The 25,920-nt window shown below is 36.7% G+C and overlaps 1 long non-coding RNA gene across 3 annotated transcripts in view; it reads right to left on the reverse strand.

Moving 5' to 3' along the window:
• The window catches only part of LOC111093216, a 66,036-nt gene extending 40,972 nt beyond the window's left edge, over positions 1–25,064 (reverse strand). For all 3 annotated transcript variants that reach the window (XR_005381099.1, XR_005381097.1, XR_005381098.1), the window contains exons 1-2: positions 24,975–25,064; positions 2,890–2,957 (exon numbers count right to left, since the gene is read on the reverse strand). This is a non-coding gene — a long non-coding RNA (uncharacterized LOC111093216). The remainder of the gene's footprint in view (positions 1–2,889; positions 2,958–24,974) is intronic.
• Between the last annotated feature and the right edge of the window lie 856 nt (positions 25,065–25,920).

The following is a 25,920-nucleotide window of genomic DNA, read 5'->3' on the forward strand; positions in this document are numbered from 1 at the left end:
TTGCCGTTTAAGTAAACGTCCATAAGGTTTAGCAGCCAATAAATATTTATGTTGTACTGATAAATGATTAAGTGTAATTGAGACTTGGTGAGAATGATGACCATCCTACCCACAAGCACCCAATATACAACCACCACCTTGCATATTGTATATTAAACCTTGCATATTGTATATTAAATGACAAGAATACAAAAAGCATAAAATAATATACTTAACATGGACACACTGAATGAAGCTGTATGAAAAACCAGAAATATGTGAGGATGGTGGCATTTAGACGTTATTACTATTTTAACATTTAAAATTGTTGCTAATTAAACTAAATCACAGCACCTGCACCATCACTAAAACATAACCACCACCAATAATTCTGTTTGCGATGCCCTTTTAAAAATACATAAGATCTATGAGATATAACTGGTAAATGAGGAAAATAGAGGGTGCTATTGGCCAGTGTGCAGAAGACACATTTTCCTGTATAAGATTCAATTTACAATTCTGAAAGCCAAGAGAGGAAGCAATAATTCAAGGCAAAGGAAGTCAAGAGCTTCTGTTTCCTTAGTTTTCATGAGCAGGCCCGATATGGACATGACTGCTGATGAGAACAGCATGCTTTCAGACAAAGAACACATGCCAGGCTTCCATGCATAGGTAAACCCAGGATCAGCAGAATATCAGCAACAGGGAACACAGCTGTTTTCCTCTTGGCATGAGTTGCGCGTAACTGAGAATAGCTTCATAACCTCTTAACTGTAGATGCTCCAATGTATACAACTTCCCGTGAATCATGTAGGTTAGGATTTCTCTTTCCTAATGCCAGAATCTTTAGCAGCATTCAGTTTTACTCACTTCTCAATTCAAATTACTGAGCTATCAAGTCCAACTATTGTCTGAGTTAAGTTTACTCATATAGATGTTTAGAGATGCTAAGTGTGCAAAAAAGTGAAAAGAAAGGAAAAAGAAGTACTTGGTAATATGGTTGAGGAGGGAAGGGGTTATTTTGGAGAAAGGGAGGAGATTTTGGTGAATGGGTAATTTTGGCCACAAGAGGGTACCATGTGAGCATATTCATGTGAGTGTGTATGGGGGTGTAGATACTAGGAGCAAAGAAAAAGTAGAAGTGTGACATAACTGCCTCCATTGCCATTTCAGTTAAAGTGGCAGCCTGGGTACTTTAGCATGTGAACCTGGAAGGCTGTAACCTTTAGCTTCCTCCAGTTTAGCTCAGTTTGTCCTGACCAGGCTGATCCATTTCTGACTCTTCCTTCTCTATGCTGACAGAGGTTTACTCCTCTGTTATTGAAAGGAAGAAGAGCTAAAAGGACAAAGGCAGGGGAAAATGCTAGATGGGAGCTTAGAGCTTAGGGGCCATGGGACCTGGAACCAGACACTCTTTGAGACAGAGTTGTAGCAGCAAACCCAACTATAGAAGAAGGTGATGGAGTATGATAACCAGAGAGTTTGTTGCTAGAAGGGCTTCAGATGCTACTAGAAATGTACCTACAATGTGAGGTACATGAGAGTGATGGGAACTTGATTTAGGGTTATACTCATTCCCATGACATCAATGGCATCAGCATCAGGGATTGCAAATTCAGATCCCTATGGGAGCCAGATAGAAGAGGCTGGGTGTAAGACAATGGGGAAGTGTACTATTATAGTGAGTGGAAGGGCACATGCATGATTTAAATCTACTGTGTGGGAAAACTGGTCCAGTATGGTTAGATCTTCTGATTTTTCAAGAGAAGGCATAAATTTGGATTTTTATGTAAAAAATGTAATCACAAAATGTTGGCAATTGATTTTAAAAACCTAAAAGTGCCATGCAGGACATTATTGTACCTGTTAAACGACACTTGCATATCTGAAACTCAGTCTGTCAAAAATGGAACTCATTAGTTTGTATTCCTCATTTCAGTGAATGATGCCACCAACTGCCAGGAAACTCAAGCTAGAAAGGTGAACATAAGCCCTGATTCCTCCCTTTCCTTTACTCCTCACATCCATTAGGTGACCTAACTATGTGGGTTCAGCCTTCTGAATTCTTAGATTAGTTATCCCAATTTGTGTCTTTCCTCTGTCTTTGTTTAGGTTCTTATAATTTCTTTCCTGGCTAAGCCATTTTGAATCTACTGGTGACCTGTCTAAAATAAAAACTGAAGCAACTGCCTTGCCCCCTCAAGTTTAATTTTAGCCCACTACCTGTAGGATAAAATCAATGTGTTTTGGGATGGCACACATTTAGTCTCCTATTCTGAACCCTGTCCACATCTTCAGCCTCATTCTGTCTATGCCTTCCTCCTTTTCTATGCTCAGATACTGCAACGCCTGTAGTTCCCCTAAGTGTTAGGCTGTTCTACTCCTCTCTACCTTTGCTCTTACTAATCCTCTTACCTATAGTGAATGCCCTTGCCTTTTTGTACCAGGGTGTATTCAGTTCTAAGAAACACAAAACCCAACTCAAACTGGCTTAAAAGATAAAGATTTATTGACTTGTGTAAGTAGTAGGTCAGGCTTCAGGGTTGGTCTGATTCAGCGGCTCAGCGATGTCACAAAAAACCTGTATTTCTCCTTTGCCATGTTCTATTGTGTCATCTCCATTCCAAGGCTGACATTACAAGAGAGCTGCTGACAACCCCTGGGTTATCTGCTTCCTTGTCCACATCTGAGGTGAAGGTGGTTGTACAGTGGAGAGAGGAACAGATGGTTTCCAAAAGAGTTCTCAAAAGAGCAAGAAAACCTCTGAAGGATTCAGTTAGTGTTTCCCTCAATCTCACTAGCTGACACTGAGTTAAAATAGCTATGGCCAGAAGATAGGATCATATGGTTGAGATTACGCAGCCTGACCTCACCTTCAGAGGGGTGCTTCACCTTGACAGGGTACCTTACCTTGAGAAGGGTGGAATTGGATTCTTCAGTAGTTCATAGGCTTCACTGGGTACATGTGGATACTGAATCTGAAATTGGGATGGTTTCAGATACAGGGGTTAGATGTGAGGAAGGAAATTGTAATATTCTTAGTACTTTTTTAAGACAAAGTATTAGAATTATTTTTTTTATTGAGGTATAATCGACATTACATTATTTTAGGTGTACAATATAATGATTCATATTTGTATATATTGCAAAATGACCACAGTAAGTCTGGTTAACATCTATCATCATAGTTATAATTCTTTTCTTGTGATGAGAACTTTAAAGACTTACTCTTGGCAATTTCCAAATATGTAATGTAGTACTATTTTTTTCCCTGAATAATAAAAGCTGACATTTGTTGAACATGTGCTATATTCCAGGCATTATCCAACATACTTTATTTTAATAAATTTAAATTCAAGTTAGTTAGCATAGTGTAGTATTAGTTGCAGGAGTAGAATTTAGTGATTTAGCACATATAATACCCAGTGCTCATCCCAACAGGTGCCCTCCTTAATGCCCATCAACCATTTAGCCCATCCCCCCACACATATCTTCTTCAGCAACCCTCAGGCTATTCTCTATAGTTAAGAGTTTCTTATGGTTTGCCTTCCTCTCTGTTTTTATATTTTTTCTCCCTTCTCTTTCTCTATGTTCACCTGTTTTGTTTCTTAAATTCCACATATGAGTGAAATCATATCATATTTGTCTTTTTCTGACTGACTTATTTTACTTAGCATAATAAATTCTAATTCCACATCATTGCAATGGCAAGATTTCATTCTTTCTGATAGCTGAATAATATTCCATTGTGTATATATACCACATCTCCTTTATCCTTTCATCAGCCAATAGCATGATGTATTGACTATAGTCATCATTCTGTACATTAAACCCTCAGGACTTATTTTATAATTGGAAGTTTATACATTTTGACTCTTTTGATCTATTTTGTCCACCCCTACGCCACCCATGTCTGATAACTATCACCTTATTCTCTGTATCTCTGAGCTTAGACTTTTTTCTAGGTTCCACATTGAAGTGAGATAATATGCTATTTGTTTTTCTCTGGTTGATTTCACTTAGCATAATACCCTCAAGTTCATCCATATTGTTACAAGTGGTGAGATTTCCTTCTTTTTTATGGCTGAAAAAATATAAAACCTATATACATACTACATCTCCTTTACCCGTTGATGTACCCTTAGATTGTTTTTATATCTTGGCTATTGTAAATAATGCTGCATTGAGCATGGGTGTGTGCCTATCTTTTCAAATTAGTGTTTTCATTTTCTTTTATTTTTTAAAAGATTTCATTTATATATTTGAGAGAGAGAATACAAGTAAGGTGAAGGGGAAGGGCAGAGGGAGATCTATTCCAGGACCCTGGGATCATGACCTGAGCTAAAGGCAGATGGTTAACTGACTGAGCCACCCAAGCACCTCTGTTTTCATTTTCTTTAGGTGTATACCTGGAAGCAGAATTGCTGGATCATATGGTAGTTCTATTTTTAATTTTTGGAGGAAACTCCACACTATCTTCCATAGTATCTGTGCCAATTGATATTCCCACCCACAATGCACAAATTTCCCTTTTTTTCACATCTTCACAAGCACTTCTTATTTTTAGTCATTTTGATGGCAGCCATTCTAAGAGGTGTGAGGTGGTATCTCATTATGGTTTTGATTTGCATTTCCCTGATGATGAGTGATGCTGAGCATCTTTTCATGTAACTGATATTTCTTTTTAATCTTCCTTTATTTTACAAGTGTTTATTAAGCACCTCTATGTGTCAGGGATTCATTCTAGGCACTTGAGATTCAATGTTGAATACAACAAAGAACTTGGTTCTACTGAGAACAGGTAGAAATTAAGCAAGTAAAATTAACTTATAAGCAAGATAACTTGAATTCAAAGGAAGGAGTTTATAGACTAGTAGATTTAGGACCCGTTATGAGTGAGGTGTATTGAGGTTCCCTAGGCAGCAAGTTTATGACTCAGTAGGTGTGAACCAAGTGTTCATTTTGCTGAGTAAGTTTTGATTAGCTATTATCTTGTAGAGCAGGAACGAAGGGATTTTTTTAGTGAAAGTGTGGGGGAGAAGTAGAAAAAAATTTTATATTTAGTTTTATCTTTATGTGAAGACATAGGAGAAGAAAAAAATGAAGCAACTGTCATGAGAAGAAAGAAAAAAGATATTTAAGAAGGATTCCTTTGGGGGGAGGGTTCACTTTATGTTACATAAGAGCTTACATCTTTCTTTCTTTTTTATTTATTTTTAAAGATTTTATTTTATTTTATTTTAAGATTTTATTTATTTATTCATGAGACACACACACACACACACACACACACACACACACAGAGGCAGAGACAGAGGCAGAGGGAGAAGTAGGCTCCATGCAGAGAGCCTGACCTGGGACTTGATCCTGGGTCTCCAGGATCACCCCAGGCTAAAGGCGGCGCTAAACCACTAAGCCACCTGGGCTGCCCTAAAGATTTTATTTTAGAGGGAGAACGTGTGAACAGGGGCAGGGGCAGACAAAGAGAGAGAGAATCTTAAGTGGACTCTGCACTGCGAGTGCAGCCCCACATGGGGTTTAATCTCACAGCCCTGAGATCATGACCTAAGTCAAAGTCAAGAGTTGAATCCTTCACCAACTGAGCCACTCAGATTTATTTTTTAAGAAATAAATACCTTTATTTCTTAAAAAAAACCTTGGGTGAAGTCTTCATTCCATGAACAGGCACTTTATTTACAAAAGGGCATAACTTAATGGCAAAGTAAAACAAAAAAATGCTCTACATCATCATGAAAAATGGAAATTAAAACCAGAACAAGGCATTACAATATCTCTACCAGAATGGTTAAAATGAAAAGACCGACAATAACAAGTGTTTGGGAACCATGTGGAACAATTGCAGTTGGAATTCTCCTGTATTGCTGATGGGAGTGTAAATTGGTAGAACACATTTAAAACTTACTATGCATCATTTATAACCCAACTCTACTCCTAGGTATATGCCCAACAAGAATAAACAGTGTACATCAAAAGGCATGTGGAAGAATGTTCATTGCTAATTTATAATAGTTCCAAACTGGAAATAATCCAAATACTCATCAACAGCTGAATGGAAGAATTAATTATGACATTCATATTATAAATACATACTCATACAATGGAATAATACCTCACAACAATAAAAAACTACTTGTAACTACATAGGTGAATCTCATAGGTGAATCTCACAATCTCACTTGTAAACATAAGTGAAAGAAGACACAAATTATATGAACTTCAAGAATAAATAAATATAATCTGTGGTGATATAAGTCAGAATACTGGGTTTCGTGTTTTGAGGAGGGAAAGGATTAACTAGGGTATATGAAAACTTTTGGGATATTGAAATTGTTCTGTATTTTGATCTGGGTAGTGTTTATAAGGGAGTTAACATATAAAATCTTTTGAGCTATACCATTAAGATATGTGCCCTTCATGATATATGTTATAACAATAAAGTAATTTAAAGAAATTCTCTATTACATATCAATACCTTCTTAATTAAATTTGTGTTGGTGCTTTTGATTAGATACTCCTGAGACTAAGCAGATGTAGCCTAATAAGGCAGAGTCATATGTGCATTTTATACATAATTATAATAAAATTACCTTTCCAGGTTTATCTCTAGCACTTCCTGACATATACATTATATTCCAGCCAAATTGGGTTACTCATTCTTCCATGAACACCCTATCCTTTTCACTTTGTCTTTGCTCATGTTCTCTGTATATTAATTTTTCATAAGTGAAATCACATTTTAAATGAACCAGAAGAGTTTTCTTTTGAAAGGAATCAAGTCGTGTTAGACCTTTTGCAAAATGAAGAATCTCAAAATCTTATACCATTTATTTTTTGAAAAAACTCAGATTTTCATATATTGAGCTTATATAAAATGCAAATCACATGATCCACAAATATTCACTAAAAATCGCTAGTAAAGGTTATTTGCAACAATGAAAACAGTTAAAAACAATAATTCTGTGAGGCAGTGTGAGGTTGAGGAGTGAACATGGTCTTTGAGGTCAGTGGATAAGATTTTGATTTGTTTTTGCCACTTGTGAGATGTGAATTCACCTATGTCAGTTAGGTCTTTTTTTTTTTTTTTTTTTAAGATTTTATTTATTTATTCATGAGAGAGAGAGAGAGAGAGAGGGGCAGAGGGGGAAGCAGGCCCCATGCAGGCAGCCTGACGTGGGGTTCGATCCGGGGACTCCAGGATCACGCCCTGGGTGGAAGGCAGGCGCTAAACCACTGAGCCACCCAGGGATCCCCTAGTTAGGTTCTTTTTGATAAATAGTGGTAGCTTCTAAAAATTAATGGTAGTAATGGTTTTATGTCTCCTTTCAACGCTTCTCTCAGTTTACAATGATAATAAATTTTAGACCAATTTCAGTCACAGAGAAGAGAGTTACTTTGTTCTAAGGACAGGCAAGCAGCTCTGTGGAGAGGCCTATATGGTGAGGAGCAGAGGCCTCCTAGAACTGCCTTGTGAATGAGCCATCTTGGGAAATGTTCCTTCAGCACTGGTCAAACCTTCGGATAACTGAAACCCAGGCTGTTCCTCAACACCAACCTCATGAAAAACTGAGCCAGAACCACCAAGTTAAGCCTCTCCTGGATTCATGACCCATAGAAAAAATAAATGTACATATTTTAAAGCTGCTAAATTTTAGGGTTATTTGTTACTCAGAAATAGATAACTAAAGCAACTAGACTAATATTCCACTAAAAAGACATCTAGTAATCTCTTTTGACTATATATAAATCTTGGACACTAGAAACAGATTCTTTAACTTTTGGGGAGTCATATTACAGACAATATATATAATGTTTTTAAAAGCCAAATTTTATAATCTCTTTACAATCAACACATTGAAATATATTTCTTAGCAAATTGCTTTTTTATTTAGGTAAATGGTTGACTTTAATTTTTAATAAATGCCCTCCTGGGCAAGTTGGTTATTCTCAAATGTAAGATTGATATAGGTTTAGTTAAGTATTCGGAAGAATTTTGTGGAAAATGTAGTTTTGTTGAATATAAAAAGAAAAAACAGCCAAGCATTTATATTGGCTGAGCCTGGGATAATTTTGACAATCTGAACCATCCACGTGTTCCTCTGACATTTTGTGACAACACATATTCTTGGCTGCAGAAACAGTCCTATAGAGGGACTATGGTGTACCAGTAAAGAGCACAGATGTGGGAGCCAGAGCCCCTGGGTTACAAGCTGTGAAATTTTGGAAAGCTTATTTCACCTTTTTTGTTTTGGTTCCCATCTGCAAAAAAAGTTATGATATTTGAAGTACCAAATCAGATTTTTGTGAAAATTAAATCAGTTGATGTAAAGCACCCAGGACAGTGTGTTGCATGAGTATAAAACACACCATACATGGTAGGCCATGATCCTCCCAAAGATGTTCACACCCTAATCCCTGGAGCACATGAATAAGTTATATTACATGGCAGAAGGGGCTTGGCAGATATAATTAAGATGTCAGACCATAAAATAGGGGAAATTACCCTGGATTGTCCATATGGGTCCAAACTAATTATATGAACTCTTAAAAGCAAAAGGCTTTCTCTGGCTGGAGGCAGAAGAGATGCAGAAGAATGAGAAGTCAGAGCATTCCCAAGCATGAGGACTAATGGTACTGCACTGTTGATCCTGAGAGGTAAGGGGCCATATGACCATGTACAAGAACTAGAGAGAGGCCCCTAGGAGCTAAAAGGTAACACTGGCTGACAGCCAGGAAGGAAATAAGAATAAGCTTAGAAGCAGATTTGCCCCCAGAATTTACAGATAAGAGCACAGGCTGGTTGGCAACTTGATTTTAACCTTGCGAGACCAGAGTAAGGGAACAGTTGAGCTCACCAGACTTCTTTGACTTCCAGAACTGAGAGGGGATACATTTGTGGTACTAGAGCAAAATGTTCTTTATATTAAGCAACGGAAATTTGGCATCTGTTTGTAACCACATCCTAGCTTACCATAACTAACATAGCAGTTCTGTAAATATAAATAGTTACAAATTGGGAGAAAAATAATGCATGCCTCAAAATGCCATCTACTTTTTTCTTCTCATGAAAACATAAATGAACGTGTGTGGGAAATGTTCTTGGCAGAAATACATGGAAATCAGTATGTGTTCATCATTTCAATTCTTTAAACATATATTGAATATCTGACAAAAATGTGTTGGGCACACTGGATAGAGAAATACATTGTGTAGTTCCTACTCTTTTTTAAATTTTTTTTTAAAGATTTATTGCTTTGAGACAGAGTGTGTACCTGCATGGGCAGGGGAGGAGCAGAGGGAGAAAGAGAATCTCAAGCAGACTATCGGCTGAGCGGGAAGCCCATGTGTCCCATGGAGTCCTTACTCTTGATGAGCTTGTGGCTAATGGCGAGGCATAAAAGCAAGGGTGAACTGACATCTGGGCTATGTTTATAGATAAGAGAGTGGCATAAAACCTATAACAGAATGCTGGATTTTGTGATACCAATCACCTGTGCTATCAGTATTTAGAGAAGAGAACTATTCAGTGCTGGTGGTATTGCAAAGATTTATGGAGAAAGTACAGAGGTATAGACAGGAGGAATGTGTTCTTGGCTCCTCCTTCTCGTTTCTACTTCTCTCTCTTCCCGGTTTTTATTTCTGGGTTTAATATTCGTATCATCACAGAATTATGAAGTCATAAAGGAACTTAGAGATTACCTAATTAAGGATAAGGAAACAAGGTAGGTGTATAAACACAGCTAACTTCAGTAGGTGCATAGTGAAAAATATTGATCATTTGGAGGTCAGCTATGTGAAAATATAGGGGTGCCTGGATGGCTTGGCCAGCTAAGCATCTGACTCTTGATCTCAGGTCTTGATCTCAGGGATGTAAATTCAAGCCCTGAATTGGACTCTATGCTGGTTGTGAAGCCTACTTTAAAAAGATGTGATAATATATATTAATAAAAATGTAATTATTGATTAATAACTATAAAAATTAAATTTATTGTTGATTAGTAGTTTCAGTCCAGTAAATCATCAGTTTCTTAAATATTTTCTGTCCCAAAAGATGTGAAGGAGTACATGTATGTCATGGGCTTGTCTAGTAAACACCTAGAACATTCTTCATTTTGACCGTGTCAAAACTTTCCATTCTCCTCCAGCCTGACCCAAATCCCATACTGTGGACTCAAAATCACTGGAGGTCCCAGCAGGAAACAGACAGTACTCTGAAACTGACTAATTTGAGGAGAGTTTAATAAGAGGATTATTTTACAAAGAGATGCGCAAGATTTAAGGAAGCCAAAGGTATCCTAGAGGTAGTGACAACATGGGGGGCTATTACCACCTTCATCCTGAAGACACACAGGAAGGGATGCTTAGCAGAACACCCGGAGGGTAGTAACATGAAGACCTGACCTGGAAGCACCTGTGATCTCGGGTATTAATCAGCACATAGCCAAGCTGTGGTTTTTAATAGCGACTTTGGGAAAAACACCCAACCTCAATCTCCTCCATGCCCTGATCTATCAAGGTCTCCCAATGGTGAATCTCCTCCTGATTTGGAGGCAAGGGTCTTATTGGCTCATCAGTTCAGCTTCTCAGGCTCAGAGAAGGATAAAGTTTGGGGGTCCAATAAGATATCCAGGATACTTTCTCTTGATACAAAGATACCTATTATTTAAAAAGATTAAGACTTCTTAAATTTGTATGTTTCAAATTCTTTCTTCAATTCTTTGGGTATTTTTGTCCATCCTTTTCTCTTTCACTCCTATCTAGCAGGAAGGGTTTCTTTTCTCAAAGCTAAAATAATTCCCTTCATCTAATCTCTTATATAGTATGGAAGATAGGAGGGTAAATAGTGGCTGCAGAAATTTTCAGTGTTCTTCTAGTAAATCCTAAAACTCAAAAAAGAATCCCAGAATGTAAATGTCCCAGATAGCATTATTGGGACAAATTTGGATATATTCTAATTTATGTTAAATAATAACATCTATGATGCTCATCTCAAGTGATTCATGACACAAGATTGAGATTGGTGGCCTCCAGCAGTGATTTATTTATTTATTTTTAATTTTTAAAAATTTATTTATTCATAGAGACAGAGAGAGAGAGAGAGAGAGAGAGAGAAGCAGGCACCATGAAGGGAGCCCGATGTGGGACACTATCCCCGGTCTCCAGGATCACACCCTGGGCTGAAGGCAGTGCTAAACTGCTGCGCCACCAGGGCTGCCCTCCAGCAGTGATTTAGAGGAGAGTGATAGTCTGAGAAGACTTGCATTTTAGAGCAGTTTTTGGCCGTGTTAGTGCAGATTAAACATCAGTAAATTAATTGGAGAAGCACCTGGGTGGCTCAGTTAAGTATCTGACTCTTGGTTTCAGCTCAGGTCATGATCTCAGGGTTGTGGGATTGAGCCTTGTGTCTGCTTGTCCTTCTTCTGCTTCTCTCTCTCTCTCTCTCTCTCTCTCATAAATAATAAATAAATAAATAATAAAAACCTTAAAAAAAGATCAGTGAGTTGAAGAGGTAGGGCAATCTGAGGCTACTTTTGGTCATCCGGGTGAAGGCCTTGGCAGTAGGGGTGAAGTGAGGGACACAATGTGGAGATTTCAAAGAGGCACAAGGATAGGCCTAAGGGAGTGAAGGATGAGAGTGAGTGCAGGACGGCCCTTGGGTTTTTAGGCTGGGGGGCCGAGTGGGCCGTGTGTTAACTTAGTTATCAGCCAGATAGTTGGATGCTTTCAGCTACAAAGAACAAAAGGCCCAACTAAGTGTGGCTTTAGCCAGCATTTCCCAGCCAGTGTGCCTAGGCACAAAATAGTGTGCAGCAGGTTGGTTGCAAGTGCTCTGCGATATTGGTCTCCTCAGACCCTGGGGCAACCAAATAAGAGCCTGGTGTGGTCTGGAGCCCCTGGGAGCTACCCCTGAACATCCTCAACTGCTTACCCAGTGTGTCATATAAATATCATTTTTTAAATATGTGGTATAAAATGAAAAGGTTCACTTGGCTTAAACAATAAACCGTGTAGATTCTGGTGGAAGTTAGATCTACGACTGATTAATTCAGTGGTAAAATATAATTGTCAGGGACCCAGGTGATCTCCATCGTTATGCTGCCTTCCTCAGCATGTCAGCTTTCATCTTCATGCCTGTTCCAGATGATTCCTGGGTATAGGTCAGTTGTTTCCTGTCCCTCAGTTTGGGCTTTCCTGATGTTCTTCATGATTGGATTCAGGTAATGAATTTTGGTAGGAATGTGTACTCCTCCCCTCGTTCTCCCCAGTGAAAGGAAATTTTCCTCAGAAGCTCCCCATGAGATTGCCTTATGTCTCCTTGGCCAGAACTTAGTCACACATCCATTGCCAGACCAGTCCTGGCAAAGGGGAATGAGATCACCATGACTGCTTGCCAAACCAAATGTGTGGCTACGTCTTCTTCATCTTAGAAGCCAGAGTCCTTTCTACATTTGAAATCAGGTTCTCATTTTCCTACCTTAAAGCCCTTTAATGTTTTCCCATTTGCCAAGCCAAACATTTTAGTCTGACACCTGTGTTACTGAAAACTTTTTTTAAAAAGATTTTATTTATTTATTTATTCATGAGAGACACACGACAGAGAGAGGCAGAGACGTAGGCAGAGGGAGAAGCAGGCTCCTTGGGGAGCCCGATGCGGGACTCAATCCTAGGACCCCAGGATCATGATCTGAGCCAAAGGTAGACGCTCAACCACTGAGGTAGGTTCCACCCAGGTGCCCCTGAAATCTTTTCTGTAGCTGTTCTTCATACTCAGTGTTCTAGTCATGGTGAGCTTTTTTCTTCTTATTTAAAAAATTTTTTTAATGTAACTTTTCTTTCTTTTATTTTTTGGTATTGGTGTGTTTTTTTCCTCTTTTTATTTTTAATTGAAGGATGGCTGACATATTAGTTTCAAGTATACAGTGTAGTGATTTAGCAATTATATATGTTACAAAATGCTCACTACAATGAGTGTGCCATCTGTCACCACCGAAGTTATTATAATATTATTGACTATATTCCCTATAGTACTTTTCATCCTCATGACTTATTATAAAATAATAAGTTTCTCTTTTTGTTGTTTTTTGTTTCTTCCTTTGCTTTTTTAGATTCCACATATAAGTGAAATCATATGGTATTTTTCTTTCTCAGTCTGACTTATTTCACTTAGTATAATACCCTCTAGATCCATCCATGTTGTCACAAATGGCAAGATTTCCTTCTTTTTTAATGGCTGAGTAATATTCCTGCGCATGTGTGTGCGTGTCTGTGTGTGTGTGTGATCTCTCAATGGGCAGAGTTTACTTCCATATCTTATTATTGTAAATAATGCTGCAATAAACAGAGGAGTGCACATCTTTTCAAAGTGTGTTAATACCCAGAAGTGAAATTATTGGATTGTATTGTATCTTTAGTTTTTGAGGAACATCCATACTATTTTTCAAAGTGGCTACACCAATTTACGTTCCCAATAGTGTACAAAGGTTTTCTTTTCTCTACATTCTTGTCAACATGTGTTATTTCTTGTCTTTTTAATCCTAGATATTCTAATTGGTGTGAGGTGATATCCTATCGTGGTTTTGATTTGCCTTTTTCTGATGATTAGTGATGTCAAGCATCTTTTCATGTGTCTGACCATCTGGATGTCTTCTTTGGAAAAATATATATCCAGATCTTCTGCCTGTTTCAAAATCAGACTATTTGTCTTTTTGGTGTTGAAACATGCTTGCATGAGTTCTTTATATATTTTGGATATTAACCCCTTATTGGATATGCCATTTGCAGTTATCTTCTCCCATTTATAGGTTGTGTTTTCATTTTGTTGATGGTTTCCTTCATTGTGCAAAAGCTTTTTAGTTTAATGTTGTCTTTAAAAAAAAACATTTAATTTATTTATTCATGAGAGACACAGAGAGAGGCAGAAACATAGGCAGAGGGAGAAGCAGGCTCCTCACAGGGAGCCCAATGCGGGACTTGATCCCAGACCCTGGGATCACACCCTGAGCCAAAGGCAAACACTTAACCGCTGAGCCACCCAGGCATTCCAGTTTAATGTAGTCTTAATTGTTTATTTTTGATTTGTTTCTCTTGCCTGAAAAGATATATCCAGAAAAATATTGTTAAGGTTGATGTCCAAGAAATTACTGCCATGTTTTCTTTTGGGACTTAACAGTTAATGGTTTCAGGTCTAACATTTAGGTCTTTAATTCATTTTGAGTTTATTTTTGTGTATGGTGTAAGACAGTGGTCCAGTTTCATTGTTTTGCATGGAGACATCCAGTTTTCCCAGCACCATTTATTGAAGAGATTGTCTTTCCACCATTGCATATTTTATCACATGTGTCACTGATTAATTGACCATATAAGTGTTAATTTACTTCTGGGCTTGTAATAATTATATTCCATTGATTTATGTGTCTATTTTTGTGCTAGCCATACTATTTTGATTACTATAGCTTTGTAGGATAGTTTGAAATGTGGAATTGTGATACGTCCTGCTTTGTTCCTTAAATTAAGATTGCTTTGGCTATTCAGGGTCTTTGGTAGTTCCACAAAAATTTTAGAATATTTTGTGCTAGTTCTTTGAAAAATATTATTGTTATTTTGATAAGGATTGCATTGCATCTATAGATTGCTTTGAATATTTTAGCTATTTTAATAATATTAACCTTCCAATCCATAGCATGGTATATTTTTCCATCTGTTTGTGTTGTATTTAATTTCTTTCATTAATCTTTTACGCTTTATAGAGTATAAGTCTTTTACATCTTTCATCACATTTTTAAACCTTTGGTTAAATTTATTCCTAAGTATTTCATTCTTTTTTGATGCAATTGTAAATGAGATTTTTTTTTTTTTTTGGTGAGATTGTTTTCTTAATTTGCCTTTCTGCTATTTCAGTAGTACTGTATAGAAATACAACAGATTTCTATAAGTTGATTTTTGTATACTGCAACTTTACTACATTAATTTATTTGTTCTAATATTTTTTAATGGAATATTTAGGGTTTTCTATATATAGTAGCATGTTATCTGCAAAAAAGTGACCATTTTACTTCTTCCTTACCAATTTGGATGCCTTCTTATTTCTTTTTCTTGTCTATTTGCCATGGCAAAGACTACTAGTACTATGTTGAATAAAAGTGGTGAGACTATCCTTGTCTTGTTCCTGATCTTAGGAAAAATACTTTTAGTTTCTCATCATTGAATATGATATTATCTGTGTGTTTGTCATATATGCCCTTTATTGTGTTGAAGTATGTTTCTTCTACATCCACTTTGTTGAGAGGTTTTATCATGAATTGATGTTGAATTTTGTAAAATACTTTTCCTGCATGTTTGAGACAATCATACAATTTTTATCTTTCATGTTGTTAATGTGATGTATCACATTGATTTATTTGTGTATTTCAAACCATCCTCGCATCCCTAGGATAAATTTTACTTGATAATGGTGAAGTATCCTTTTAATGTATTTTTGTTTTTGTTTTGTTTTGTTTTTTAAAGATTTTATTTATTAATCATGAAAGACACACAGAGAGAGGCAGAGGGAGAAGCAGGCTCCATGCAGGGAGCCCGACATGGGATTCGATCCTGGGTCTTCAGGATCATGCCCTGGGCAGATGGGCGCTAAACCACTGGGCCACCCAGGGATCCCTTAATGTATTTTTGATTTAGTTTGCTAATATTTTGTTGAGATTTTTTGCATCTACATTCATCAGGGATACTGGTCTATAATTTTCCTTTTTCTTCCTTTCGGTTTGGGAATCTATGCTGGATTCATAGAATGAACTTGGAAGCATTCCTTCCTCTTCTACTTTTTTGGGATAGTTTGAGGACAGGTATTAACTATTCTTCAAATATTTAGTAGGATTCACCTGTGAATCCCTCTGGTCCTGTACTTTTGTTTGTTTGGAGTTTTACTGGTTTTTGATACAATTTTATTACTAATTATTTGGTCTGATTCAGATTTTCTATTTTTTTTATTCAGTCTTGGAAGATTGAATGTTTCTAGGAGTTTATCCATTTCTTCTAGGTTTTTCAATTTTTTGGCATGTTTTTCATGGTAGTCTCATAATCCTTTATATTTCTATGTTTTCAGTTGTAACTTCTTTTCATTTCTGATTTTGGGTACTTTCTTTTTCTTGGTGAGTCTGGCTAAAGGTTTATCAATTTTGTTTATTTTTTTTAAAGAACTGGATCTTAGTCTTATTCATCGTTTCTATTGTTTTTTCATCTCCATTTCATTTATTTCTACTCTAATCTTTATTATTTCCACCTTTCTCCTAACTTTGGTCTTTTTTTGTTCTTATTTTTCTAGTTCATCAGGTGTTAGATTATTTGAGATTTTTCTTGTTTCTTGAGGTAGGCATGTATTGCTATAAACTTCCCTCTCAGAACTGCTTTTGCTGTGTCCTAAAGATTTTGAATTGCAGTGTTTCTATTTTCATTTGTTTTCAGATATTTTTTGATTTCCTCTTTGATTTCTTCATTGACTCATGGGTTGTTTGGAAACATGTAAGAAAAAAAAAGAAACATGTTATTTAGTGTCCACTTGCTTGTATTTCTTCTTATTTTTTTCTTATAATTGATTTCTAGTTTTATATTATTGTAGTCAAAAAGATACTTGATTTCAATATTCTTAAATTTATTAAGACTTGTTTTGTGGCCTAATGTGATCTATCCTGGAGAATGTTCCATGTGTACTTGCAAAGAATGTGTATTTTGCCATTGTGGGGTGGAGTGTTCTGTTAAGTCCACTGGTCTAATGTGTTATTTAAAGCCACTGCCCCCTTTTTTTTCTTAAATTTTCTATCTGGATGATCTATCCATTGATGTTAGTGGGGACTTAAAGTCTGTTACTATTATTGTGTTACTGTCAATTTCTCTCTTTATGTCTGTTAATATTTGCTTTATGTATTCAGGTGCATCTGTGTTGGATACATAGATATTTATTATAACCTGTATCATTATGTGATGACGTTTCTTGTTTCTTGTTACAATATTTGTTCTAAATTTTATTTAATCTAATATGAGTATTGCTAACCCAGTGGATTTTTTTGTTTCTTTTTATTTTAGTTTAGTTTTTTTACACTTTAATTTGCATGGAATGTATTTTCTCATCCTTTCACTTTCAGACTGTAAGTGTCTACATTTGAAGGATTCTCTTATAGGCAGCATATAGATAGGTCTTTTTTTTTCATTTATTGTATTTTATTTTCATATTACCAACTACCTTGCATGAACAGACAACCTTCTCTAATATCAACTTTTGATGGTGGACAGGTTTTCTTTTCCCCCTTATTTTAGATTTATTGAGGTATAATTGATATTTTAAAATCGGAGAAGGACAAACATTATATGTTCTCATTCATTTGGGGAATATAAATAATAGTGAAAGGGAATATAAGGGAAGGGAGAGGAAATGTGTGGGAAATATCAGAAAGGGAGACAGAACATAAAGACTCCTAACTCTGGGAAACGAACTAGGGGTGGTGGAAGGGGAGGAGGGCGGCAATGGGGGTGAATGGGTGATGGGCACTGAGGGGGTCACTTGACGGGATGAGCACTGGGTGTTATTCTGTATGTTGGTAAATTGAACACCAATAAAAAATAAATTTATTATAAAAATTTTTGTATATTAATGATGTACATCTAGAAGAGTTCATACATCATACATATCCATGATACACCATCACTATGGCCAAGACAATAAACATACCAATGACCTAAAATAATTTCCTTGTGTTCTTTTGTTTTTGTTTGTACTTTCCTTGTAAGAACATTTTACATGGTATCTATCCTCTGACATAAAGTCCACAGCATCATATTGTTACCTATAGATGCTTTGTTGTACAATAAGATCTCTAGAAATAGATGGGTCTTATTTTTTTTATCCAGTCTTTTACTCTGTCTTTTTATTGGATTATTTAGTCCATTTGCATTTAAAGTAATTACTGATAAGTATGTACTTATGCCATATTGTTACTTGTTTTCTGGTTGTCTTTGAAGTTCTTTTCTTCCTTTCTTTTTCTTTTTGCTCTGTTCCCTTGTGGTTTAATGACTTTCTTTAGTGTTATGCTTGGATTTCTTTCTCTTTATTTTTTATGTACCAATTGTAACTTTTTGGTTTGTGGTTATTATGGGGTTCATATATAACATCCTATGAGCATAGCAGTCTATATTGAGTTGATGGTTGCTTAATATGGAATACATTATGAAAGCACTAAAGTTTTACTTCCTCAGTTTTTATGCATATGATATCATGTTTTACACTTTTAAATTTTGTGTATTTCTTCACTAATTTTTGTGTATATAATTGAGTTAACTATTTTTGTGTTTTAGTCTCCTTACTAGTTATGTAAGTTATTCATCTATTACCTTTACTCTGTGTTTAGTTTTTCCAGTAAAGTTTTTACTTTTCATAATTTTCTTACTTCTAGTTATGGCCTTTTCTTTCTACTTAAAGAATTCCCTTTAACATTTCTTTTAAGTCTGGCTTAGTGGTGATGAACTGTTTAACTTTTGTTTGGGTAACATTTTATCTGTCCTTCAATTTTGAATGATAATCTTATTGGGTAGATTATTGTTGTTTGTAGGTTTTTTCCTTTCAGCCCTTTGAATGTATCATGCCAGTTTCTTCTGGCCTATAAAGTTTATGGTGAAAAATCAGCTAATAGCCTTATTGGTTTCCCTTGTATGTAACTATTTATTCTTTTCTTGCTACTTTTAAGATTCTCTTTAATTTTTGCCATTTAAACTGTTATGTATCTTGGTGTGGACCTTCTTGGGTTCATCTTTTTTGGGGCTTTCTGTGATTTCTGGACCTGAATATCTGTTTCCTTCATTAGTTAGGGAAATTTTTAGGTGTTATTCTTTCAAGTAAGTTTTCTGCCCCCTTATCTCTCTTTCCTCCTTCTGGGACCTCTTTAATGTAAATGTTACCTTGTTTAAGAGGCCCTTTAACCTATCCTCATTTTTATTATTCTTTGCTTTTTGCTATTTTGCTTGGTAATTTTCCATTACCCTGTCCTCCAGATTGCTGATCTGTTCTTCTGTATCCTCTAATATGCTGTTAGTTACCTCTACTGTATTTTTCTTTAAAAAAAAGATTTTATTTATGTATTCATTAGAGAGAGAGAGAGACAGACAGACAGAGGGAGAAGGAGGTTCCATGCAGGGAGCCCGGCGGGGACTTGATTCCGGGACTCCAGGATCACACCCAGGGCTGAAGGCAGTGCTAAAGTGCTGAGCCACCCAGGCTGCCCTCTACTGTATTTTTCATAGCAGTTATTATATTCAGCAATCTGATTGGTTATTTTTTATATTTTCTATTTCTTTGTTGAAGTTCTCACTGAGTTCACCCACTTGTCTCTCAAGTTTGGTGAGTATTTTTATCATTACCTTGAACTCTTGATTAAGAATACTGCTTATCTCTATTTTGTTTAGCTCTTTTTCTGTGACTTTTGTCTTATACTTTCATTTAGGACATATTCGTCTGTATCTTCATTTCATATTACACTTTGTGTTTGTTTCTAAGTATTAGGTAGGTTAACTATGTTTCCTGATCTTGAAATTAGTGGCATTATGTAGAAGTCCTGTAGTGCCTCTGGTAGTACAATCCTCCTGGTCATCAGAACCAGATGCTTCAAGGGTGTTCCCTGTGTGTGTTGTATATTTGTGCCCATTGTGAGTGAGCTGTGATTACTGTGGGTACAGCAGTGTGCAAGACTAGCTTCCTGTGTGGCTGGCTGTGAGGACCAATTGCAGCTAGTGTGGGCATGCTGATGGGCAGGGTTTGCTTTTCTTGCTACTGACTTAGAGGTCTGCCTATACCTGCCTTGGGATCATTAGTGGATAGGGTAAGCACTTAGCTAATTTGTCTGCAATTAGTCTCTGTGATTGCTATGGTTATAACTGGTGAGCAGGGTTTGTTTCCTTCTTCAACAGGGCAGGAGTCACTTTGGAGGTGTTCTGATCCTGGCTGCTGCTGCCCACTGAGGATGGTGATGTGGGATCTGCTTTGTAGAGGCATGGGTATGGTGGTGAAGGTAGAGATGATAGTGGTGGGTGATGGTTTGGCTAGGATTGGTTTGTAGGGGAATGTCAGGGTGGGGCTGGGGTACCACTGAGATAGATGAAGAATGTTAGAATTGGCAGGACCAGCCAGCCCTTTTGTTCCCAGAGAGATGTGCAGATCCCTGCTTCTCTGGTATACATGCAAAATTAGTAATAAATCCCTTTCAAGTATACCATAGATGCTTTTCAAACTGTTTTGTGCTGTGTCTCTGGCCAATTTAGTGTGCTGGTTCTTTAAGGACAGAGACTCAGTTTCCTAAACCGCAGTGGACTTTTCAAAGCTAGACATCATGTGGACTTGCCTTCCCAGGGCCAGGTGGGAGTGGGGGAGTGGTGCCTCATGGGGGGTCTGATCTCCTCTCTCTTTTGTGCTTGTGATGTCCTTTCCATTTGTTGTTAGTTATGCTGGGGGTTTGATTCCTGATCTCATCTCTGCCTCTTCTATCCTTTTTGGTGTGTGCTTCTTTCTAGGACCAGCTGTGGAAGGTCTTCCCTGACAGTCTCAGATCATTTTCAGAGTAAGATACATGTAGTTGTTGTCTCAGCATGTCCATGAAAGGAAGTGGGCTCAGGATCCTCCTACTCTGCCATCTTCCTCTGCGATTTCTCCCATGGTGAGCTTTCGAATATTGTTCTGAAGAACCATTCTCCCTTTAAAATCTAGTTCATATGATATTCTTATTGTCCAAAAACACTCTCTACTTCCCTTGGCTATCTTTGTCCTTTCTCAGTTTTCATGTCTTGGCTTAAACTTCACTATCTATGGGAACTCTGAAGCTCAATTTGGGTTATTATATCACAACAATTCACTCTTAAACCATCTTTCCTTGTTAAACAACTAGACAATAAGCTCATTGAGAGGGAGGGGACACATCTAGGGTGTTTCTTGCAATGAGATGCTCAATAAATTTTGTTGCAAGACTGACCAACTAAATGAATATGTCCAAATCCCTCCTTGATTCTGGATCTTAGACTTCCCAATCTCCAGAACTAAGAGGAATAAAATTCAGTTGTTTATAAGCTTCCAAGTCAATGATATTTTGTTATAGCAGCATGAACAGACTAAGAGTGTCTAAAAGATGATATCATCTAAACACTAACAATATCTTAGTTCCTGAAAATAAGATGTGAGCGCAAGTAAAGACAGAGCAATATTTTTATGTATCTTCTCAACAGTTTCTAACAAATGAGGAAACTGAGGCTTACGAAGTTTTAAGAACCCCCTAATGCCCCAAAAGTGGCATCTTCTGATATCTAGTGCCATCCTCACAACATTTGTCTTAACTCTTGTGGTTGGCAAGTTTTATCTAAACACATTTATTCAGGGATCCCTGGGTGGCTCAGCGGTTTAGCGTCTGCCTTCAGCCCAGGGCATGATCCTGGAGACCCGGGATTGAGTCCCACGTCAGGCCCCCTGTGTGGAGCCTGCTTCTCCCTCTGCCTGTGTCTCTGCCTCTCTGTTTCTTTCTGTGTCTCTCATGAATAAGTAATAAATAAATCTTAAAAAAAAAAATAAACACATTTATTCACTACTTTTTAGAAATTATAGTAAGACTCTGGTTGGGTCATTGGTTCTTGAAGTAAAAGTAATTACCTATTCCAAATGGATCTTATTTAAAGTAAGTGCTCTTTCAAATGGTATGAAAGCCAAAAGATTTTGGCCGCCATATGGGCCAGTTATCAGCCAGCAGTGCCCAAGATCTTTTTATAGTTTTTATAAATGACTTTTCCCATTGATTCTTCCATTAGGGTGTGGCTCTCATTAGATTGCATGTGGTCACTGCTGCAATTGTTTAGTCAGGAGAGAAGACTATTGAGACTAGAAGATTCACAACTATTCCACTCTATTTTAAATTTTCTTTCAAATGATTTTAGATAGTTTATATGATTTCCCTGTGACTTTACAAGGGAGATTTTATTTTTATCCACCGAAAGTACTGGATGGATCGATGGCCTAAATATATGAGTTAAAATGATAAAACTCTTGGAAGAAAATTTAGAGGTAAGTCTTTATGACTTTGGATTTGACAATAGAATCTTAAACACCAAAGCATAAACAACAAAATAAAAAAATAGATTAGGGACTCCCGGGTGGCTCAGCAATTGAGCATCTGCCTTTGGCTCAGGGCATGATCCTGGTCCGGGGATCTAGTTCCACATCAGGCTCCCTGTGAGGAACCTGCTTCTCCCTCTGCTACGTCTCTGCCTCTCTCTCTGTGTGTCTCTCATGAATAAATAAATAAAATCTTTTTAAAAAATAGATTAATTTGACTTCATCAAAATGAAAAATAAAACTTCTATACATCAAAAAACATTATCAAGAAAGAGAAATGACAACTTACAGAGTGTGAGAAAATATTCACAACTCATATATATGATAAGGCTTTAATATCAGGAGTATATAAAGATCTCTTAAAAGTAAACAACAAAAGACAACCCAATTAAAGAGTAGGCCAAAGACCTGAATACACAGACATTTCCCCAAAGAAGATCTACAAATTGCCAATAGGTACTTGAGAAATATTCAGTGTCACTAATTATTAGAAAAATGCAAATCAAAAACCAAAATAAGATACCACTTAACACACGCTAGAATGGCTATTTTAAGAAAAGGAAAATAACAAGTGTCAGCAAGGTTTAATAAAGAGAACCCTAGTATATTATTGGTAAGGAAAAAATGGTGTATTCACTGTGGAAAACAGTTTGGTTGTTCCTCACAAAGCTGAATATGAGTTACTATATGACCCAGCGATTTCACTCTGATGTGTATACCTTAGAGAATTGAAAACAGGGACTCACACTTATACTTAAATATCAAGCATTGCAGCATTATTCATGATAATCCAAAGATAGAAGCAACCCAAGTGTTCATCAGCTGATGAGTGGAGAAACAAAATATGGCATATACATATAATGAAATATTATTCAACCATAAACAGGAATGAAATTCTAATACATGCTACAACATGGATGAACCTTGACAATATTATGCTAAGTGAAATAAGCCAGGCAACAAAGGGACAAATATTGTAGGAATGCACTTATTTGAGGTACCTAGAGTGGTCTAATTCATAGAGCCAGAAGGTAGAACAGAGGTTACCTTCCAGAGACTAGGGCAGGAAAGAGTTATTGTTTAATGGCTATTGTTTAAGAGTTTCTATTTGGGGTGATGAAAAAGTTTGGGAATAGATAGTGGTAATGGTTGCACAATATTGTGAACATAATGCCACTGAGCTGTACACTTGAAAATGGATAAAATGGCTAAATTTTATGTTATATATATGTTACTATAATTAAAGAGTACAAAAGAAAGTATTACATTAATTGTAAGGCAGTCCCCTCTCCCACTCTCTTTGCTTGCTGCCCCTAAGTATAACTCATTCTTAAATCCTTTTTAGGATTTTAGTCTTTCTGCTTTTTTAAAGTCCTGACTGCTGTTTTATCTAGGAATTCTTCCTTTCAGAGGCACATCCAGAGTGCTCAGCATGCCAGGCATGTTTTACATGCTGTTTCTGAGTCAGTAAGCAGAATGATCATTTCTCTCTTGTTATGGGAGACTTTTTAAGAGTATAAATGTGTCAAGGGTCACAGAATTTTAAAGCAGTCATTGAATGCTTTGCCTCTTTCTTACCTCAACATCTTAACAGGAATGAAAGTTTAAAGAAGATACAGAAAAATGGGTAGTGCAAATTGATGTATTATTGGGCAGGTAAAATATTACTTGTGCATTTTCAACTTTGCTAATATTTCCAAATTGTTCTCCACAATAGCTGTATCAATTTATACTTCCTACCAGCAAGATATGAGTTCTTCTGTTCCACATCTTTTCCATATTTGATATTGACAGAGTGTTTTCTCGGGTAAGGGTAGAGTGAGGGAGAGGATTGGATTTCTGTGTATATTGTGTTATTTATTTTTTTGAAATTACTTTCAAATTGAAGTATAACCTACACACAAAAAAGTGCTCATGTCACACACATACATCATGGTAAATAATCACACAGTGAGCATACCTACATTAATCATCATTCAAACAAACTATACTTTTTGCTAGTTTTAGGGAGACCAAATGGTGTCGCATTGTGGTTTTGTTTCCCTAATTTCTAATGAGGTTGAGCATCTAAATTTCCATTCACATTTACTCTTTTGTGATTTATTTTTTATTTTTTTAAATCTTCTTATTTATTCATGAGAGACACAGAGAGAGAGAGAGAGGCAGAGACACAGGCAGAAGGAGAAGCAGGCTCCATGCAGGGAGCCTGAGGTGGGACTCGATCCTCGGTCTCCAGGATCACACCCTGGACTGAGGATGGCGCTAAACCGCTGAGCCACCCAGGTTGCCCATGAGCCACCCAGGTTGCCCTGAGCCACCCAGGTTGCCCTCTTTTGTGATTTAATAACAGTGGCTAACACTTCTTGAATGCTTCTTGTGGACCAGATATTCTCCTTGGTGCTTTATTTGTATCAACTCTTATTTACTCCTCATAGTGGTCCTATATGAGTAAACGAATATCCTATATGATATTCGCATGGTTCCTCACTTGAAGTCACATGATTAGTTAGCAGTGAAGCCAGAATTTGAATCTGGACAGTTTGGCTCAGCATTTGTGCTCTTAGTCACTATGCTGTTAAGGTATAACTGCCTGTATTTATTATCTTTTATTAATTATTATAACACATTACTCCTATACTAGCAGCTTAAAGGAGCAAAAATTTACTATCTCATAATTTCTGAGCATTAGAAAATCTGAGAGTGGCTTAGCTGTATTATTCTGTATCAGGATCTTTCATAACATCCCACAGCTGGGACTGTGGTCATCTGAAGATTTGACCAGGGCTGGAGAACTGCTCCCAATAGAGGTCACTCATATGGTTATTTAGTCGAGTCCTCAATTCCTTACGATGAGACCTCAGTTCCTTGCTATTTGGACCATTCCACAGGACTGCTTGAGTGTCCTCATGACATGGCACTTAGTGTTTTTCAGAGCAAGTAATCCAAGATTGAGCAAAGATGAAGTCATAATGCATTTTATGACTTAGTCTTAAAAGCCACATACATACTCTCATTTCCATCTTATTCTATTGTTGGACATGAGTTAACCAACCCAGCTCACTCTGAAGGAGAGGGGAATTAACTCTACCTTTTGAAAGGACTATGGACAGATTTTATGATGTATTTTAAACCACCACATTTATACTGCCTATATTCCTATATTATTTTGTTTGCTTTTATTTTGTCTTGTATTTTTCAAGTTTTTGTTATTATTCAAGTTAATTAACATACAGTGTTATATTCGTTGCAGGTATACAGTATAATAATTCAGCAGTTCCATACATCACCCAGTGTTCATCACAAGTGTACTCTGTAATCCCCAACACCTATTTAACACATCCCTCTCCCCCTTCCCCTCTGGTAGCCGTCAGAATGTTCTCTATGGTTAAGAGTCTGTTTCTTAGTTTGCTTCTCTTTTTTTCCCTTTGCTTTTTATTTTGTTTCCTAAATTCCACATATGAGTGAAATCATATGGTATTTGCCTTTCTCTGACTTATTTCTCTTAGCTTGTATGATTCTTTTTATAGCTAAGATACACATTCTTTGTTGGGTATACTCATTACAAATATCTTCTCCCAGTTTGTGGTGATCTTTTAGGGATTATGTTTAGAATTGCAATGAATTTACAGGCTACTTTGAGGGAAACTGACATTCTTATGATATTGAGTCTTTCTATTCATGAGTATAGAATGTCTATTTAGGTCTATAATGAATCTTATAATTTTTAATGATTTTCTTCATAAAGACCCTATATATCTTTCGTAAAATTTATTCCTATTCTTAAACTTTATATT

The sequence above is a fragment of the Canis lupus genome, chromosome 29 (assembly GCF_011100685.1).
Source record: "Canis lupus familiaris isolate Mischka breed German Shepherd chromosome 29, alternate assembly UU_Cfam_GSD_1.0, whole genome shotgun sequence".
Classification (NCBI taxonomy): Eukaryota; Metazoa; Chordata; class Mammalia; order Carnivora; family Canidae; genus Canis; species Canis lupus.